The sequence below is a fragment of the Salmo trutta genome, chromosome 4 (genome assembly GCF_901001165.1).
Source record: "Salmo trutta chromosome 4, fSalTru1.1, whole genome shotgun sequence".
In the NCBI taxonomy this organism is placed as follows: domain Eukaryota; kingdom Metazoa; phylum Chordata; class Actinopteri; order Salmoniformes; family Salmonidae; genus Salmo; species Salmo trutta.
The window spans coordinates 66,734,858-66,751,230 of NC_042960.1; the positions used below are offsets into that span (position 1 = coordinate 66,734,858).

General features: G+C 40.5%; 1 long non-coding RNA gene and 1 pseudogene across 1 annotated transcript; both read left to right on the plus strand.

Annotated features, from left to right (window-relative positions):
* The first annotated feature begins 1,163 nt into the window (after positions 1-1,163).
* Positions 1,164-16,373, plus strand: part of LOC115193070 (mucin-2-like) — a 28,733-nt pseudogene continuing 13,523 nt past the window's right edge.
* Positions 11,104-11,684, plus strand: LOC115192919 (uncharacterized). The gene is made up of 3 exons (XR_003878014.1): positions 11,104-11,129; positions 11,368-11,459; positions 11,544-11,684. It is a non-coding gene; the product is annotated as an uncharacterized LOC115192919 (long non-coding RNA).

A 16,373-nucleotide genomic window follows, 5' to 3' on the forward strand; every position in this document is an offset into this window, starting at 1 on the left:
CTGACGCTTAGCTTGTTTATTGGTGGTTGATAAAACAATTCTTACTGTAGGGCCCAAATGAGTCAAGTGAACCTGAGCTGTACAGGAACGGCATGGTTACACATCCAGTATAGTTGTTGAATAGGACAATGTAAAAAGGGTCAACCTTATAGTGTGTATTAGGCAATTTACTCCAAATAATGTCCATATTCACACAATATCGTTGCTTTTCAATATCGTTTCATGCTCAAACAACTGGAGTAGAGGTAGTCTAGAGGTTAGAGCGTTGGGCCAGCAACGAATCACCGAGCTGACAAGGTAAAAATCTGTCGTTCTGACCCTGAGCAAGGCGGTTAACCCACAGTTCCTCGAAGATGTGGATGTCGGTTATGGCAGCCCCCCGTACCTTTCTGATTCAGACACATTTCAGTTGAATGACTAGGTATCCCCCTTTCGCTAGAAAGTCCTATGGGGCCTTTAGCTGTCCCCATAGGAGATCCCTATTTGGTTCCATGTAGAACCCTTTTTGGTTTCTGGTAGAACCCTTTTGGGTTCCATGTAGAACACTCTGTGGAACCTAAAATGGTTCTTCTACCTGGAACAAAAAATGGTTCTTCAAAGGGATCTCCTATGGTGACCGCCGAACAACCCTTTAGGTTATGGACATAACCATGTTTTGTAAGAGGTGCTATACCTTAAATAATCAATGATGCATCATTGAAGGAGGCACGACACTGTCCCCATTATGAATGTATAGTATTTATTGTAAATCCAAAGTTAAAAACATAGCTTTTTTCATTTTTTAACATTTACTTTCAGGATAAAGGAAATAATAGATAGTAAATGGGACTTCTGAAAGTGGTTGGATTTCCTTAGACAGGGCTGGAATAAACACAAATCTGGGGCACTGTACAATAACATTTTAGAGAACCACTCCTCTGGCAACGAAGAGAAAATGTTGCTAATTTCCTGCAATTCTTCAAATTTTGCAATGACTTATGCCGTGTTCTTATGTTATCTGATTGCCAAGGGTCGGTAATCTGGCCCTGTCAATAGACATGTTTACCATGTCTCAATAAAGATGTCTGACATCCTCCTTCTGATGGGTGTGAACTGACAGACACAGATTAAACAATGCCATTATAAGGAGGCTGTCAAGCAGCACTCTACACTTTTACCTGAAGCCCACTTCACCAGGACACTAACTATGGGGTGGACAGCTCTGTGGTTGTGTGTTCTCGCTCTGCCACTAACGAGCGCCATCCAGGTGAAAGCCAAGAAAGGTAAGACGATACAGGATCATTTTGGAAATAGCAGTGATTTATTTTGATCTATGCAGACAAAGACAAACAGTTAAACATCTATTGAGATGGAGTTAGATTTTTATTTTATTTAACCTTATTTTAACTAGGCAAGTCAGTTAAGAACAAATGTATATTTACAATAGATACTATATTGAGATGGCGTTAGATTAAGTTTCTATCTATTTCGAGTCAACCATCAGTCAAGAAACAGACACATTTTGTTATTATGAAAATGTTTGGTTGGAGCAAATCTGAGTGAAGTCTGTCTAGGAGTGTCATATTCTATAATATCTTGATTCACAATCCACTAGAATTTGATATTTTGAAATACATGCTGCATTATTTACAATTTACAGCAAAGTTATTATTTGTGTCTCTTTCTGATTCCATACATTTAAAGTGGGTAACTTTTTCTGTTTTCGTCTCCTCAGCGCGCCAGTCCAACCATGTGAACAGCATCTGCAGCACCTGGGGCAGAGAGCACTTCAAGACCTTCGATGGAGACGTGTACCAGTTCCCAGGGACGTGTGAATACAACCTGGCCTCCGACTGCCACTCTGAGTCCTACCAGGAGTTCTCTGTGCACCTGAAGAGGAACGGGGCTACTGAGGCTGAGGGGAACCCTACGGTCAAACACGTAGTGGTCACTATCAACGACCTGGTCCTCCACCTGACCAAGACTCAGGTCGCGGTCAACGGAGAAATGTAAGTTTTCCACTAATGTTTTATGTAATGTGTCCTCTAATTCATCAGGGAAGTCACACTGAGATTGACATCCTTTTTCAAGCGAGCCATGGAAAAATCTATCTATCTATCTATCTATCTATCTATCTTCTATCTATCTATCTATCTATCTATCTATCTATCTATCTATCTATCTATCTATCTACTATCTATCTATCTATAAAACATTTCCTCTCTGCAAAAAGTAATGGATTATATATGCTGTTTACCTATTCCCATCTCAGAAAAGTACTCTGACATATTTCCAGGGATTCCATTTTGAATTCAAAGGATTTTAACTGTATTTTGTGTCTCTTTGTTGTTTAATTGACACATTGGACATTTCTATGTAATCTCTATTATTAATAATGTTCTTCATCTTATTCCCAGTGTAACTCTGCCGTACTACCATGGAGGAGTCCAACTGGAGAGGAATTGCAGTTTACACCAAACTCTACTCCAAAGGTTGGCCTGGTTGTCATTGGGAATGGAGAAGATGCCGTCATGGTAAGCTTTTATAAGAATCAAGACATTACTTAGAAGAATGCATACAGAAGTATATTTATTTATTTGCTTTGTAAGAATCAATGCGTTCACTGAAATTGACTGCTGTCATTAAACAGTGAACAGCGTTAAAACGAACCCGTGGCACATGCACAGATACCGTGTGTGACTGTGTGACAGCAAAGTCTTGGGTCTCATCTCAATATCTGCTCTGCTGCTCGTGGCAACAGCATTTCTCTGAGTCTACCTTGAAAAATAGTTGACCCATCACTGTTTGCCTTAGGTGGAGCTGGACACGGAGTATACCAACCGTACCTGTGGTCTCTGTGGAGACTTTAATGGCCTTCCAGTTCACAATGAGTTTATTCATAATGGTGAGCATTTATAAGAATTATTATCATTACGAATCACAAGCATTAAAACATGTATAGTCATTATAACACACTTATAATCATGTATATAAATATGTACAAGTATTTATAATGACTTATTCCTGTAAAGTTTTAGGGTGTTAAGTGTAATCAATATATTCCAAGTCGCTAATATTATCGTTTATAATATGTATCGGCACTTATAACAAATTTATAAGCATTTATCTAAATATTTATAATGACTTATTTAGTTGTTATCATTAACATGCTATTTATTAATATATTCTAAGTGACTGTTATATATTCTTACATCAAGTAACATCATTGTAATTTCACACAGGTTGTAAGTTCATTCATATACATTTATACACATTTATAAGCGTTTCTAATCACTTATTGATGAAGGATGACATCATTTTATTTCCGTGCAGGTCGAAAAGGTGAGCCCCATTGAGTTTGGAAACAGGCAGAAGGTCCACAGGCCCAACGAGGATTGTGAAGACCCCTATGAAGAGGAAGAGGAAGATGAACCTGCAGACGTTCAGCCTAAAGAGGACACATGCCAAGGAGTTTGTAAGTTCTACCTCGGTCTGTTCAGCCTGACAAATAGACTACAGTATTTCCATGTACTTCACTTCATTCTATTGATTTATTTGACTGACCATATGAATGAATTAAGTTCAAATATGGTATAATATTATTCGTATTGCAACTAACAACCTCCTCCTCCTTCTCTTCCCCCTCTCCTCTTTATCCTCTTCCTCGTCCTCTCTTCGTCTGCTCCTCCTCCTCAGCATGCCCCAGTGTGACCAGCTCCTGCGCTCACCGTTGTGGAGCTCCTGTGGTGCGGTTGTGAACCCTGAGCCCTACATCCAGGCCTGTATTCAGGACCTGTGTGGCTGCAGCAAACACTTCTGATAGCTTCTGTGTCTGCAGCACCCTGGCAGAGTACTCCAGACAGTGCTCCCATGCTGGGGGACAGCCACCCCACTGGAGAACAACAGCCTTCTGTGTAATGGACATCTCAATTACTGTCTGGGTGTTCAGGGAAAACATTTATTGGATTACAGTAGAGTTGTAGATCAAAAAAGTCACATGCAAGAAAATAACTATTTATTGTCCATAGTCAGCTTCAGATCACACAAATGTCTAAAAAAAAATATATATATATATTTACATATAATAATAAAATGCACAATAATTTATTTTTCTTTGTTTTCTTAGACAAGCAGTGTCCGTTCAACATGTGTATCCTGGAGAGTGGCTCTCCCTCGCATGATACCTGTACCCACTCAGACACCAGCTCACTGTGTGAAGAAACACCTGATGGCGGCTGCTTTTGCCCTCACGGTCAGCCTTTACCAGAACACAACTCATGTATCAGTTATAACAGTGATGATGTTATATATTAGTCATAATACCAATTGGTTTACATTTAGTAATAATAAATATAATTTATAAAGTGTATTTGTACAGATTTCTCTATGTTACAGTTATTTCCATTATACCACACAATAGCATTAGACTAACTCACTGTATCTCATTCTGTGACGTTCATGACGTATGTTTTCACCACCTCTGTAGGGACCTGTGTTTGATGACATCTCAAAGCGGGGGTGTATCACTCAGGACAGTGTCAGTGCAAAACATGACAAAGTTTACAACTCTGGAGAAGTATTTCAGACGGACCGTGAGGAATGGTGGAGTCAAAATGTTTAGACTTGAAGTGCTCAATGTAAAGCACTGTACAGTTAAAATAACAAGTTAAGTTCAGACGAAGTCGTAGCAGAGGGTTCATGTATCGGTTTATCCTGTAAATGACTTCATCATTTATTCTGTGTCTGTGATTCAGTGTCTGTCCACCATGGTCAGTGGTCCTGTAAATGACTTCATAATTTATTCTGTGTCTGTGATTCAGTGTCTGTCACCATGGTCAGTGGTCCTGTAAATGACTTCATCATTTTTTACTGTGGTCGTGATTCAGTGTCTGTCACCATGGTCAGTGGTCCTGTAAAGTGACTTCATAATTTATTCTGTGTCTGTTGATTCAGTGTCTGTCACCATGGTCAGTGGTCCTGTAAATGACTTCATAATTTATTCTGATGTCTGTGATCAGTGTCTGTCACCATGGTCAGTGGTCCTGTAAATGACTTCATCATTGTTCTGTGTCTGTGATTAAGTGTCTGTCACCCATGGGTCAGTGGTCCTGTAAATGACTTCATCAATTGTTCTGTGTCTGTGATTCAGTGTCTGTCACCATGGTCAGTGGTCCTGTAAAAGTCTTCCCAGCCCTGCTACATGTGCAGTTGAGGAGGGTTTCACACGTGACGACCTTCGATGGAAAAGCATACACCTTCCATGGGGACTGCTACTACCCCTTAGCCAAGTGGAAAGCAAGGTAACTGACAATTACACTATACTTTTATGAAGAGACAATCTAGATGATAAGTGGATGGCATTTTATATGTCACAACGTTTTCTCATCATTTTTTTGGTTTTTTTTGTTTCCCTTCTCTGTTTCAGGATGAAGCCAGTCCAAAGTTCACTGTGCTGGTCCAGCTGGTTCCCTGTATAAGACAGAAGTTTGACACTTGCCTCAAGAGTGTTGTGGTTTTGCTAAACAATGATAGAAACAACGTGAGTATTACATTTGACATATACACTTAAGCATATACACATGTATATTATACACCATCTCTATGTATGTACAGTCAGGTCCTAATTAAAAGGCATCCTTGATAAAGATGAGCAAAAAATACTATTAAATGAAGATCTTTGGCCACGCACACCAGTGGTGGGTTTGGTGTCAAAAAGAAGAATCATAATGCAAAACAGAGCCTGATACCTGCTGTATAAAATGGTGGTGGATCTTTGATGTTATGGGGCTGTTATGCTTCCACTGGTCTGTATTGAGGAATGGTTCTAAGATCCTTCCCAATGTGTTCTCCATTCTCCTAAAATCTTCTAGAGAAAGGCTCAGTATTGTTATCCTCGCAGGGTGAGGTATTGAAAAATAATGAAACAGGGGTGCCAATCATTTTGGATCTGACTGTATAAGTACGTATATGTATGTAAAATGTATATACTGCACATCTAGTCTTGTGTTGAATAGGATTAGTTGATCATGGCTATTGTTTTCTTTTCCAGGCATTGGTGATTACCGCCGATGGGAAAGTCAGCCACAATGCACAGATCACTCTGCCTTACAATACAGGTGGGAAATTGAATAATTAACCTCTTAAGGTGGTTACGCCTAAAATGACATACCCAAATCTAACTGCCTGTAGCTCAGGCCCTGAAGCAAGGATATGCCTATTCTTGGTGCCATTTGAAAGGAAACACTTTGAAGTTTGTGGAAATGTGAAAGGAATGTCGGAGAATATAACACAATAGATCTGGTTAAAGATAATACAAAGAAAAAAACAACTGTCCTATTGTATTTGTTTGTTCCATCATCTTTGAAATGCAAGAGAAAGGCCATAATGTATTATTCCAGCCCTCAGGTGCAATTTAGATTTTGGCCACTAGATGGCAGCAGTGTATGTTCAAAGTTTTAGACTGATCCAATGAACCATTGCATTTCTGTTGAAAATGTTTATCAAGACTGCCCAAATGTGCCAAATTTCTTTATTAATAACTTTTCATGTTCAAAATTGTGCACTCTCCTCAAACAATAGCATGGTATTCTTTCACTGTAATAGCTACTGTAAATTGGACAATGCAGTTAGATTAACAAGAATTTAAGCTTTTTGCCAATATCAGATATGTCTTATGTCCTGGTAAATGTTCTTGATACTTATAACCTAATGCTAGTCGCATTAGCCTATGTTAACTCAACGTCCCAAGGGACACTGATCCCACAGAAGTTATTAAGCAATAATGCCCGAGAGGGTGTGATATATGGCCAATATACCATGGCTAAAGGCTGTTCTTGGGCACGACGCAACATCTCTTACCAATGGTACATTGGTCACATACTACAATCCCCCAATGTGCTTTATTGCTATTATAAACTGGTTACCAACGTAATTAGAGCAGTAAAAATAAAACGTTTTGTCATACGGTCTGATATAACACATCTGTCAGCCAATCAGCATTGAGGGCTCGAACCACCCCAGTTTATAATAAAGATTATGCACACCCTTCTATGTTCTGAAAGTGCAACCAGTAACATATAATGAAACATAGAATGAAACATTCGCCTGTATAAATATCAACTACCTAATTCTATGTATTATTACACTATACTTCCAAAGCTATTTACACAGCATTAAGTACAGTAATGTTTAGTGTTATTAAATAGACATTTTTTAAATAAAAAATGAATAATATTAATTTTGGTAATCCCCCACCCCACTCCCCCCACCCGTCCTTTCTGTTCCCAGCTGACATAGTGTACGGTGTCCATATTAGGACAACCTCAGTCTCAGCAGGAGCTCTTTCAGTCTTGTTCCCAGTTGACATTAGTGTATGGTGTCTATATTAGGACTACCTCAGTCTCAGCAGGAGCTCTTTCAGTCTTGTTCCCAGCTGACATTAGTCTATTGTTTTTCTTCCCATAGCTGGCATCAGTGTGTTCAAGCCGTCATCGTTCCACATAATGCTCCAGACAAGCTTTGGGCTGCAGGTTCAGATCCAGCTGGTCCCTATCATGCAGGTCTATGTCACCCTGGATGAGAGCTACAAGACCAAGACACAAGGTAAGTTAACTCCCAAGTTGTAGGCATATACCTCTGAAGGTGAACAGATATCAGTTATATATGGAGTTTAAATTCTACTTTATGCAAATGGGGTTTATATGGTGTTGATTTCTGTATGGTGTAGGTTCATATGGTGTTGATTTCTGTTTGGTGTAGGTTTATATGGGTTGATTTTTGTTTCTATTTCTTCTAGGTCTGTGTGGGAACTTCAACAAGGTTCTGTCTGATGACATGAAGACCCTCAGGGTATGGTGGAGGGAACAGCCTCTTCATTTGGGAACTCCTGGAAGGCTAATCCTACCTGCAAAGACAGAGAGGAGAGGCTGGACGACCCCTGCTCCCTCAGTGTGGAGAATGGTAAGCCCTCTTCACTAACTCTTTATTAATTGAAGGATAACCCTTACATAACACAATAAAAAGCAGAACACAAGCATTTCATAAATGTTTATGTCAACAACCGCAGTATCATGTCATTGGATCCAAAGCGATGCAGCAAGCAGCAGTTTATACAGTATCAGACGTATTTGAACTCTTACCACCTGTTTACTCAGAGAACTATGCTAAACATTGGTGCTCCATGCTAAGAAGTTCTGACAGCACTTTTGCCAAGTGCCATGCCATGGTGGACCCCGAGCTTTACTACAAGGTAATACATTTTTTGTATAACTGGAACTGTAACATTACATTGAGTTACATCTTGTTTGGAATGCTCACAATTATATCTTGGCTGGTTTGTGGTATATGTACACTTGTACATATTTGTCCTGAACTTTCTTACTGTTTTTTAATGCTGTTTGTAATACTGTTTGTCATGCAAAGCTCTGGCAATGAGATTTGTTATATATTTATACATATGGAACATTTACTTAAACTTGATATTTTCTGCAGCGATGCACGTACGCTAGCTGCAACTGTGAGAAGAGTGAAGGACTGCCTGTGTGCAGTCTTCTCATCCTATGTGCGAGACTGTGCTACCAAGGGAGTGGTCCTGTCGGGCTGGAGAGAGAACGTGTGTGGTAAGTGATTTACATTCTCATATTTATGTCTTGTCGTATATTAGTGAAAGGAGATGACAGTGTAGGCCTCTCCTGCGCTACCAATGAAAGGTTCACTAATATTCTGATTAGAATATACGCATTCTGCAAATGGTTCTACTGCCATCGCTAAAAGTATGAGACAGGGGACAACCCTGGCAAATTTCACTGCCATTGCAAAAAGTAGGGGAGACAGGGGACAACCATGGCAGATTCAACTGTCATTGCAAAAAGTAGAGGAGACAGGGGTAACCCTGACAAATTCCCCTACTCAGGGGAAATTGCGTTAACCAGTTGACCGTCTGTGGATGTTTCTAAAAGTTTTATTGTGGCATCTTGTTTGTATGACAAACACATTTTTCATTTCCTCTTGGGGAATAAATGAATACCTTGACCAGAGCTAAAAAATAAAGTACCGTGTCTTGTCAACTTTAACAACACTTACTTACTTAATCCTCTTCCTTCCTGGAGTAAAATAGAGCCTTTAGTAAAGTTTTCCAACACTGCCAATCTTAACTTTATCCAACACTTCCATATTCCCTGCAACCAGACAAATACACTGGTAACTGCCCAGCGTCTCAGACCTACTCTGACCAGCTCCAGAGATGTCAGCTGACCTGTAGCTCCCTGGCCAGCAAACGGCAGGGTTGTACCAACGACTTCCTCCCCGTGGATGGTTTGCTCCTGCCCCGGACGGACTCTACATGGATGACAGGGGCACCTGTGTACCCATGGACAAATGCCCCTGCTTCCACAACGGGGTCCACATCAAGCCTGGGAAGTCCATCAACATTCAGGAGGAACACTGGTAAGAGACTGTTTCCATCTAATAAAGTATCTAGCTAACCTATTTAACTGACTACTGTTGTGTCTTTGGCTATGCCGGATTAAGTGATATGACATGCTATCCTATAAAATCCTTTCTCTGTAATTAATATCACCTGATTAGCTAATCATGTAAATGCAATTAACTAGAAAGTCGGGACACCACGGAAGAGTGTTTATAGAGCCGTTATCTTCCGAATAAACTCTTAAAAACGTAGTAATTTTTCACATCGATAGCCATCAATATTAATGCTCATTTTATTTTCAGTCTCATAATGAAAGTTGTAAATTCTGGGTTATCTTCACGAACCCTGGCTAACAAGTTGAATCAGCAATCAAAAATGGGTTTAATTATTTATATACCAAATACCTAAACGAATCACACAGAATTACATGTACACAGAATGCAAATTATGTCATACAGAAATGGCCCTGGTGGACGGAGCCGACATGGCGGCTTGTTACACAAAGAAAGGGGGTTGGGCTTGAATGAAAGAGCGGGAGACTGAGGAACAAAGAAACAGCAGCTATGCTATCGTAAATACATTATCGTATGCAGTCTAAATTACCGCCCATTTGGAAAAGGAAAATGCAATAAATATTTACTCTGAGCTGCGCTTCAGTAGGGTTGGTCGTAGATGCTGGCGTGTTGGCCAACAGAGATCTTCCTGTCCTCGGAAGAATGTCTCTGGTGGTAAATTGGATACATTGTGGTATCTTCGTCGTGTGTTAGACTGGACTCTGTCGTCCGTCCTTTCCTAGCCCACGTCTACAGCGGCCGCTGCTAACTCAACGGCTAGGAAGTATCAATCTCTGTAGTGAATAAGCTCAAAGTTCATACCATTTGCCACCAAAGCTCACGCCGGAGGTTGGCTTAGTTCTGTACTTGACATGTGTGTCCTTTTAAAGCAGAGGCTGCAGACCTCCATAGTGGAACCCTGGTACATTGTGTCATTGTCTTATATAGTGGCGAGGGGAGAAGGGTGTGTTTCATCGTTTATAACCCCTGTCTCTTCACAGGGGCGGGCCACTGATTAAGCAGGGCACTTTCCTTATGAAAACCCAATTCTCTCATTTGGAAGCTAAAATTACATTTGATCTCCTAACAAACAATCTCAATATCAAACATTTAAATGGCACAACAATTCCATGTGAATTTGATAACTAGAATGTGTGGACTTTCCCAGGTACAGTTTATGTCATCCTGTCATCAGTCATAATGTCTCAGATGACAACCGAACTGACATCCATACTCATTAAGTTCCAACCCATATTTCCAATTGGTTCTATTACTGAAATGTGGTTCCTTTTCCCCATTTGTTTGATGTTTCCAGACTCTCTATATTTAACAAAGGCTATTCAACAGTCCTTCAGTAGGGTCAGAATGAGAGGGGAAAGGGAGAAAGGTATTTATGGGGGGGGGTCATAAACCTTACCCACAGGCCAACGTCATGACACTACTTACCGACCTACCTACCTACCCCGCCCACCGCCCACCTACTTATTTACCTAACTTACCTACCTACCAAAGCAGCAAATATGTCCTATTACCTGCTAGTATAAAAAATTACACAATCCTGCAATGTTATTCCAATATTAAAATAGCTCTTAATATCATGTGTGTTCTTCTAGTGTCTGCAACAATGGGAAGCTTCACTGCCGTTCGCTGGAAAATGCGTTCAGAGAGTAGTAAGTAGCCTTTCTGTGTCCCATTTGCTATTCATATCCATTATCCCTTTGATGTATACAGGATTGACCTAGACTTGGCCTCAAATACTATATGAGAGATAATTTCAATTACTTGAGTCCAGGACTTGGCTTAATCTGTTTTAAACCGGCCACTAGAAGTATTTGAAAGATAGTATTTGAACCCAGATCTAATTTGACAACTTGTTGTGTAATAATAATTAAACTTCTTCTGTTACAGCCTGCCAGTCGCCGAAGGTATTCTTGAACTGCTCCAATGACCTGGGAGTACAGTGTTCACGGAGCTGTAGGAACCCGGATTTCATGGACTGTGTGAGTTGACTTGCTGACTTCCATTAGTAACCTGACCTAAGGGCTGTGATCTTTATTTAATTCCGTCTCTCTCCTTGACCACAGTTCTCCGCAGAGTGTGAGTCTGGGTGCAAGTGTCCCATGAGTCTGTGGGAGGATGGGAAAGGTATGTGTGTGAAAAAAACATGAATGCCCATGCAGCCATGATGGATTCCTCTACGCCCCAGGAAAACAGATCCCAAACGGATGTAAACACTTGGTTGAGTTATTGAGGTTTTATGGTTATATGTTATTATCTGATCAAAACGATACCTGTGCAAGGTTTAATGCGGTAATGATATGACGTTATATTATACGGCACCATAAATAATAGAAATTCTAGACTAAAAATAAAATGGAATTGAGATTTCATGACACAAAATGAGGGCTTCCATCATCCTTTCTAGCTAATGTGATCATGATTGTTTTTTGAAGAGGAATTTGACTTAGTGTCTCTCATACTGTACACATGTAGCAACATGTTAAGAGTGGAAATGGGACTGCAACAGATAAGAAGGCCCAGGAACCTGTACCATTTACGGCAGTGGCCATTACAAAACTTTGATGAGCGCACGTATGGCTTCAAGGAAAAGTGGCTATGTGGCTGTCCAGGTAATCAATGCTTATCAGGACATCTCAATACATTGCAATTTATTTCAATTAAGTGGTGATGTAGTTTTTATACAAAAATGTTGTATAATAGTACTTGCTGTTGTATTCTATATTACCAACTAATCATTTAAATTGCAAAAGTATAATTTGTTTCTAAAGTACCTCTCTCCCTATGTCTCTCTTTAAGAACAAATGTGGGAACCAGCCTGGCCAGGAAAAGTTCATGGTGATCACCAGAGAACATACCGTGTGGAACCACAGGCACCACTTGCTCCAAGTCGGTCAGGGTTCAACTGGGGGGTAAGACTGGACAAAAAACACACATCGAACATGCGGCTGGTGGCACTTCAATGGGAAGGATGGGCTCATAGTAATGGCTGGAACAGAAGGAATGGAAGGGCATCAAATGCTATGACTGGTTTTGTTGTGTTTGATACCATTCCATTTACTCCACTCTAGGCTTTATAATGAGCCATCTCCTTCTATACCGGTTGAATCATAATGAGAGATCATTTGACATTCAAACACACAAAAAATACATAATTTTGCATTATTTAGCAAAATGCTCTTATTCAGAGCGACTTATTCAGAGTGACAGGACAAATTAGTGAATTCAACTAAAGTAGGTAAAATCACCATCACAATCAGTGCAAGTAAAACTTTCTTTCCAAATAGCCACTAACTGCAAATCAGTACGAAATTCAAGCATTTTTTTTCTTCATAAAAAGCTTTAGAAAGTGTATGTCTGTCATAGTTTTGCAAAATTCCGGTAACTTTCCCCAAATTCCCTGTTTTTCCACAAATCATAATTGCAATTTTTCTGAAATTACGAAGGAATAAGAGGAATTCCTTGAAATCCTTACTGGAAAACCTGGGATTTTGGGGAAAGTTATACCAGAATTTTTTCAACCCTGATTGTCTGTGAACAGGAAGTGCTAAATCCTTATCCTTACGAGAACAGAGCTGAAACTATCAACGGGAATCTATGAAGTGGTGGACCTAGGAGTGGGCTCTCAGATCCAGTACCGAGTGAGGGACCGTCGGTCTGTACCTGATTGTTGAGTCAGACATCGGGATCGCAGTGCTGTGGGACCGCAAAACTACTGTCCGCATCATCCTGGAGCCACAGCATAGTGTACGTTTAGTGTTGAAGAGTTAACTCATAGAGAGCAGAACCTGTGATGAAACAGACTGAAATAGATGAACAAGACATCAGACATTATTGTGTATTGCTAACAGTGATTGATTTGATACAGTTCCACTGTGTATGCCTTATCGTTTCTATGTGTCTATAGGGAGCAGTGTGCGGCTGTGGGGAACTATAATGGAGACGGCAGAGATGACTTCACCACGCAAGGGTCAGCTGATAGTCAGCAGCCCTGTGGATTTTGCTAACAGCTGGAAAGTTCAAGCACTTGCCCCGACGCGAAGGAAAGCAACGTCGACCCATGTGGAGCCAGACCCAACCGTCACACTGGCTAAGATGCAGTGCAGCATCATCACAGGACAGACTTTCCAACCGGTCCACAAGAAGGTACAATGCTGCAAGCGGATTGCTATGAATATACCATACAATTATAAACCTAGTGAAAGTATCAGACAGAACACTGAAAGACTGGTGGACAGTCAAACTTCTGAACCAAAAAATACACCAAATCGTTTAAAACATTGACTTTCTTGTCATCCTCAATGAGGTTTTTATCATGAACATGTCTGTTGATATATGTGTTTTGAAAAAATGCTCTAAGAAACAAACAAAACTAAAAAATACAATATTAGTGCATCTTGTGTGTTCTCTCTGTATGTGTTTTACAGGTAGATCCTACTCTGTTCTTGAGAACTGTGTGAAAGACTCCTGTGCCTGTGATACTGGTGGAGACTGTGAGTGTTTCTGTACAGCTGTAGCAGCCTACGCCCAGGCCTGCACTGAAGCTGGAGTCTGTGTTGCATGGAGAACACCAGAAATTTGTCGTAGTACAACAAATATTTTTGGGGTTCATTATGCTTGTGTTCCAAAGGTCACACACTTCCACTGTTTGACTGTCAGGCTTGGCATTGAAATGAGTTGACATGTCTGATGTAATTTCACTGATTAGAATTACAATGCTAAGTAAATGAATAAGTTGTTGAAAGAACCCAAACTTGGAGACAATGTGAGGATGTGGATCTAAAGTATATTTTAGCTTGTTGGTTTAAACAGATATCTTAATGTGTAACGTTATAGTGGATCACTTTTGACCAGGGTACCTAGGGTTCTGATAAAAAGTAATGCACTTTCAAATGGATAGGGTGCCATTTGCTGAGGGCAGGCAATGTGTATTCAGTGTATGAACCTGTACGTTTCCCTCTTGTAGCTGTGTTCTGTGACTACTACAACGATCCAGGTGAATGTGAATGGCATTACAGCCCTTGCCACACACCTTGCTACAAGACCTGTCTGAATCCAAATGGGACCTGTAACAACCCTCTTCCAAATCTGGAAGGTGAGGCAGCATACTATTGATTTGATTGGCACCACCTGTATGTTGTTCCATATGCACATGCCCTTCTTAAACAAAGTATTGATATGTTTTTTGACCTCAACTTTATTAATGTAATAACTAAATCAAAACAACTAAATCACACTGTCTTCTTTATAGGTTGTTACCCACAATGCCCTCCAGAAACGCCTATATTTGATGAAGAGACCGGGAGTGTGTTGAGACATGTAATAAAACAACAACACCACCACCAACACAACCCCCCAGACAACCACCCAACACCACAACAACAAACCCCCCAGACAACCACACCAACACCAACCACAACACCGTGGACACCAACAACTACCCACATTGACACAGAACCTCCAACAACCACACAATACCACCACCACCAACAACACCAATACCAACAACAACCACCACAACATGCCACAACAAACAACCACACATCACCACCAATACCACCAACAACAAACAACACCAATACCACCAACAACAACCACACCAATAACAACACAACAACACAACACCAATACCACCAACAACAACCACCACAACCAATACCACCACCAACACAACCACACCGACACCAACAACAACCACACCAACACCAACAACAACAACCCAAAATACCAACAACAACACCAATACCACCAACACACAACACAATGCCAACAACAACAACACAACAACACCCAACACCAATACCAACCAACAACAACAACAACAACAACAACAACACCAATACCAACAACAACTACAACACCAATACCACCAACAACAACAACACCAATACCACCAACAACTACAACACAATACCAACAACAACAACAACACCAACAACAACAACACCAATACCACCAACAACTACAACACCAATACCACCAACAACTACCCCCCAGACAACAGAGCCAACAACTACTCCTTGTATTCCTACCTGTGAGTGGTCAGAATGGTATGATGAAGATGATGATAAAGACAAGAGTGACTGGGAAACGTATTGGAATATCACACAGAGTGGAAAGAAGTGTGTGAAGATCCACAGGATATTGAATGTGTAGCTACAGACTACCCTGATATGAGCTTAGAGGACTTTGTAGCTTCGACAGGACAAGTTGTGGAGTGCGATGTTGACTTCGGTTTAATATGTGAAGAAAATAAACAGACTCAGAGACCATTTAAGTGCAAGAACTATAAGATTAGAGTCCTCTGTTGCGTTGAATGTTTATCAACAACATCACCAAAACCAACAACAACAGCAACACCACCACCAACAACAACACAATTACCACCAACAACAACAACAACAACCACACCAATACCACCAACAACAACCACACCAATACCAACAACAACAACCACACCAATACCAACAACAACAACCACACCAATACCAACAACAACCACACCAATACCTCCAACAACAACAACACCAATACCAACAACAACAACCACACCAATAACAACAACAACAACCACAACACCAATACCAACAACAACAACAACCACACCAATACCACCAACAACAACACCAATACCAACAACAACCACACCAATACCAACGACAACAACACCAACACCACCAACAACTACAACAACAACAACACCAACAACTACCACACCAATACCAACGACAACAACACCAACACCACCAACAACTACAACAACAACAACACCAACAACTACAACACCAACACCAACAACAACCACACCATACCTCCAACAACAACAACACTAATACCACCACAACAACCACACCAATAACAACAACAACAACACCAATACCACCAACAACAACAAC